The following is a 5,799-nucleotide window of genomic DNA, read 5'->3' as shown; positions in this document are numbered from 1 at the left end:
CGATATGAATCCTCTCTTAAAGCAGGGGAACTTGCAGTTTTGCCCTCCCTTGAAGCAACGTGGCTTAGTGGCTAGAGCACAGGCCTAGAAGACAGAAGGACGTGGGTTCTCATCCGGGCTCTGCCACATGTCTTCTGTGTGACCTTGGGTAAGTCATTTAACTTTCCTGTGCCTCGGTTACCTCATCTGAAAAATGGGCATAAGAGCATGAGCCCTATGTGGGACAGCAACCGTGCCTGACCCATTAACTTGTATCTACCCCAGTGCTCAGAACAGTGCTTGGCACAGAGTAAGTGTTTAACAGATACCATAATTATTATTCCAAAGCTCCTCCCCCTACTTTCCCCAGAGAAGCTGTCATTTCTGCCCGATTCTGCTGCCAGCCTATCTCATTTCCACTGATTGCCTGGAGGCAAGGAATGGGAAGTGTTGGAATTGGAGTCCATGACACAGGGAAATTGCGATCATCTGCCCTACTGTTGCCCTGGCAACTCAATGCCCTAAAGGTGACAACCCCATTAAGGATGTTAAGAGATGTAGTATGTGCTAAAACCCTAATTTGGGGATTTTCCAGTATTTGTGGAAATTGTTAACTGTGAGGGAAGGGAAAGCAGAAAAATGTAATATCCTTCTTCAGATTGGAAAGCCAAGATACAATCCAGAATAACTGGCTAATGAGGCTAAGGGCATAATAGACCAGGCAAATTTCACTGAGCTAAATCAGAAGGCACCTCTCAGGGTCGCACCTGGGGAGTTTCCAGTACTCTACCAGTTTCGACTATATGGGAGGGAGAGTCAAGCAGAAGCATACCCATTCCATTACTAGCTTGGGCAGTGGCTAGCAAGTGGAAGACAATCTGCTACAAGTCAAAACTCACCTGTGCTAGGCAGCAGTGGCATGGGAGAGAGTCGAGGGCGGAGATTCAGGTTTACTATGCGGAGGAGGCAATGGTAAACCGCTTCTGGATTTTTACCAAGAAAACTCCATGGATTCACTACCAAAACGATTGCAGATGAGGGTGGGGTGCTCTGGGAGAGCTGTGCCCATGGAGTTGTACATATTTACTATTCTATTTATTTTGTTAATGATGTGCATTTAGCTTTAATTCTATTTGTTCTGACGACTTTGACACCTGACTATATGTTTTGCTTTGTTGTCTGTCTTCCCCTTCTAGACTGTGAGCCCGTTGTTGGGTAGGGACCATCTCTATATGTTGCCAACTTGTACTTCCCAAGTGCTTAGTACAGTGCTCTGCACACAATAAGCACTCAGTAAATATGATTGAATGAATGAATGAGTTGCTATGAGTTGGAGATGACTCAGCTTAAAACAAGACAAATCAGAAGGACCTGGGTTCTAATCTCTGCTTCGCCACTCTTCTGCTGCATGACCTTGGACATGTCACTTAACTTATCTGCCCCTAGTTATGTCATCTGTAAAAATGACTGTGTCCAAACTGATTAGCTTGTGAATGAATGAATTGTATTGACCCTTGCACTTAGTACAGTGTCTGGCACATAGTAAGTGCTTAACAAATACCATTATTATTATCATTATTATTATTAAGAGTCCAGGAAGGAGAATAACTGAATATGGGGAAAAATTAAGATTACAAGCATTCTGTCCATTTCAGTTATAAGAATACTACACCAAATATGCAGGAAAATATCCTTTAAATACCCCCTTTTTACCACTGAGTTTTGACATGGATATTTTCAACTGTTTCTGGGCCCCAGCTGCACAGTTTGTCAGGTGTCTTGAAACAGTGTTCTGGCTAAATGCAACCCTAGTCAATCAACACCAGTCAGGCCTGAACGCTTCTAGGACATGTGCACCTGGGCCCAGTCCTATGAGAGCAGTGGGAGCTTCAAATGGTGATAAAAATAATAATAACTGTGGTAATTTTAAAATGCTTACTATATGTCAAGTGCTATGCTAAGCACTGGTTTAAATACTGGATAATCAGGTAGAATGCAGTCCCTTTCCCACATGGGGCTCATTCATTCATTCTATTGTATTTATTGAGCACTTACTGTGTGCAGAGCACTGTACTAAGTGCTTGGGAAGTACAAGTTGGCAACATATAGAGACGGTCCCTACCCAACAACAGGCTCACAGTCTAGAAGGCAACAGACATCAGTGTACATAAATAGAATTATAGATATATATACACAACTGCTGTGGGGCTGGGAGAGGGGTAGAGCAAAGGGAGCGAGTCAGGGCGATGCAGAGGGAAGGCAGAGCTAAGGAAAAGGGGAATTTAGTCTGAGAAGGCACTGAGACCTCTTCTTGAGCGCTTACTGTATGCAGAGCACTGTACTAAGTGTTTGTGAAAGTACAATAGAATAGAGTTAGTAGATATGATCCCTGCCCATTAGGAATTTACAGTCTGAGGGGGGAGGACAGACAATATAATTTAACAAGGGGTATGTAGAGAAGCAGCGTGGCTCAGTGGAAAGAGCCCAGGTTTTGGAGTCAGAGGTCATGGGTTCAAATCCCGTCTCCACCAGTTGGCAGCTGTGTGACTTTGGGCAAGTCACTTAACTTCTCTGGGCCTCAGTTATCTCATCTGTAAAATGAGGATTAAGACTGTGAGTCTCCCATGGGACAACCTGATCACCTTGTATCTATCTTCGTGCTTAGAGCGGTGCTTGGCACATAGCAAGCGCTTAGCACATGCCATCATTATTATTATTATATCCCTTGTGGGGTGCGGGGTGAGGATGGGATAAGTTAAAGGGTGCAAATCCAAGTGCCAGGGTGACACAGAAGGAAGTGGGAGAAGAGGAAATGAGAACTTAGTTGGGAAAGACCTCTTGGAGGTGATGTGCTTTCAATAAGGCTTTGAATGTGGGGAAAGTGACATCTGTTGGATGAAGAGGGAGGGAGTTCCAGACCAGGGGTAGGATATGGGTGAGGATCTGTCAGTAGGACTGTCCTGGAGCATAAATGATTTCATCACTTCTGATAAGGAATAATCTCACCTCCCCCAGCAATCTTCCCTTATTTTACTCTACAGAGCACTTAAGTGCAGTGTTCTGTACGCAGTAAGCGCTCAATAAATATCTTTGATACTCCTACTACTACTATCACCACCACCTTTCATATATGTATAATGGTATTTGTTGTGCACTTACCGTGTGCCAAGCACTTCACTTCTTTGGGCCTCAGTTACCTCATCTGGGTAAAATGGGGATTAATAATGATGGTATTTGTTAAGCGCTTACTCTGTGCAAAGCACTGTTCTAAGCACTGGGGAGGTTACAAGGTAATCAGGTTGTCCCATGGGGGGCTCACACTCTTAATCCCCATTTTACAGATGAGGTAACTGAGGCCCAGAGAAGTTAAGTGACTTGCCCAAAATCACATAGCTGACAGTTGGCGGAGCTGGGATTTGAACCCATGACCCCCGACTCCAAAGCCTGGGCTCTTTCCACTGAGCCAGGATTGAGAGTGTGAGCCCCATGTGGCGCAGGGACTGTGTTCAACCTGATTTGCTTGCATCCACCCCAGCATTTAGTACAGTTTCTGCCACATAATAAGCGCTTAACAAATACCATAGTTATTATTATTAAGTGAAGTGAGTTGCCTAAGGCCACACAGCAGAAAAGTGATGGAGCTGGGATTACAACCCAGTCCTCCTGTATTCTCTCCCCTTTCCCTCTTCCCTTCCTGTCCCCTACCCCACCCTCCCCCCCACGTCCCAGGACCCCTTCTCAGATGAGCCCCTGTACGGTGACCTGGGTGTCTGGTCTCAATTCCTGTTTCTCTGAATTTATTGATGTCATTTAGCATCATCAGTCCCAGGAGAGGCCTGCACGCAGTTCCCGCCAGCTGTTTCATCAGTTTCTCTGACTGTTCTGTGGTGTGCTTGAATGCACGGGGGAAGAGTGCACCCAGGCAGAGCTGACAGGTCCATCTGCTCTCCCTGGAGAAACTCTGGGGCACTGCCTGTGGTGAAACATTCGGGAAGGGCCAAAAGTGGGAAGCCACACTGCTTTTCCAAGCTGGAAGTAGACCTGCCAGCATTCTGGCACTCTGGTTCCAATTTGCAGTCTGAGTCACCCCAAAATGAGGCTTTGTAACAAAGAATAATCTTCTCTGAATTCTTAGAAGTAGTGTAGCCTTGTGGAAAGCACGCGGGCCTGGGAGTCAGAAGACCTGGGTTCAAATTCCGACTCTGCCACTTGGCTGCTCTGTGACCTTGGGCAAGACACTTAACTTCCTTGAGCCTTAGTTCCCTCATTTGCAAAAAGGGGATGCAATACCTGTTGAACTTGATTATTTCATATCTACCCCAGAGTTTAGTACAATGCTCAGCACATATTAAAGGCTTTACAAATACAAAAATTATTATTTTTATTATTGTTATGATTGGGGCCTGGAGCTGAGAAGAAGTATTATTAATAGTTAGACCCTAAAGCAAATTCGTCTTCCCAACGGTCTCCTTGTAGAAACATGTCTGCAAATCATGTCACTTGCTATACTGACAAGGTGCAGGTTACTAATCCAGGAACTACACTGAGTCCACTGCCTAAGTAGCCTAAACTTTATTTTAATCGGCATGGGTTTCTTAAACCCCCATAATGAACCAGGTGCCAAAGCAAGCATTGTCAGAGACAAGTTTTCTGGCCTCTGGGATATGAAAAGGACAAGTTGCTCAATTATAAAATGGTGACTTCTCTTAATCTTTTATTCTCATTAGATTTGTATTCACAAATAAGAATCGCTAGCCAACAGCACTGCTCTTTTCCTCTTTGGCAGTGTGGCCTACCGAAGCCCTGTGAACTAGTGGAATATACACAGGTCCGGGAATTCAGGGGGTATGGGTTCTAATGCTAGCCCCCCACCCATTTGCCAGCTGTGTGACCTTGGACAAGTCATTTAACTTCTTTATGTCTCAGTTTCCTCATCTGTAAAATGAGGATTAAACATCTGTTCTCACTCCCTCTTAGTCTGTAAACTCCAGGTGCAACAGGGACTGTGTCTCACCTGATTAGCTTGTATCTACTCCAGTGGTTAGTACAATGCTTGGCACATACCACTGTTATTCTTATCAGAGTTTAGGGGAAGGTGGGAATATCCTTGTACCTACTGCTTCGTTAAAGCAATCAATTCCCCCTTACAAAATTGGAGGTCTTAATGCAGAAGACGATCACAAGACATAGCCAAGCATGTCACCAAGCATAAACAACAGTGTGGCCTAATGGATAGAACACGGGCCTGGGAGTCAGAAGGACTTGAGTTCTAATTCCGGCTCCACTATTCATTAATTCATTCATTCAATCGTATTTATTGAGCACTTACTGTGTGCAGAGCACTGCACTAAGCGCTTCGGAGGTACAAATCGGCAACATATAGAGACGGTCCCTACCCAACAATGGGCTCACAGTCTAGAAGGAGGAGACAGACAACAAAGCAAGTAGACAAGTGTCAATACCACTTGTGTGTTGTGTAATCTTGGGCAAGTCACTTACTTCTCTGTGCCTCAGTTCCCTCAGCTGTAAAATGAGGATTAAGACTGTGAGTCCCATGTAGGACATGGACTGTATCAAATCTGATTAGCTTGTGTCTACCCCAGTGCTTTTTTAGTTAAGTGCATGGCACATAGTGTTTAACACATGCTACAAAAAAAGAAGTCTTCAGCTAGACTCTTCACCCCACTGATCTTTGTTTTTGTCTTCATGCTGTCTTAGTGTTTTGTTTCATTTCTCCTTATGTATGTATTGGTAGTCCACAGCATGGCTTAGTGGATAGAGCACAGGTGTGGGAGTCAGAAGGACCTAAATTCTAATCCC

General features: G+C 44.6%; 1 non-coding gene across 1 annotated transcript; it reads left to right on the top strand.

Moving 5' to 3' along the window:
- Positions 1–728: 728 nt before the first annotated feature.
- LOC119927656 lies at positions 729–868 on the top strand. Its single transcript, XR_005450638.1, has one exon. It is a non-coding gene; the product is annotated as a small nucleolar RNA SNORA7 (small nucleolar RNA).
- The last annotated feature ends 4,931 nt before the right edge of the window (positions 869–5,799 follow it).

The sequence above is a fragment of the Tachyglossus aculeatus genome, chromosome 4 (genome assembly GCF_015852505.1).
Source record: "Tachyglossus aculeatus isolate mTacAcu1 chromosome 4, mTacAcu1.pri, whole genome shotgun sequence".
NCBI classification, from domain to species: domain Eukaryota; kingdom Metazoa; phylum Chordata; class Mammalia; order Monotremata; family Tachyglossidae; genus Tachyglossus; species Tachyglossus aculeatus.
Note: the sequence above shows the minus strand (reverse complement) of the source record. Positions and strands in the feature narration are given on the sequence as shown.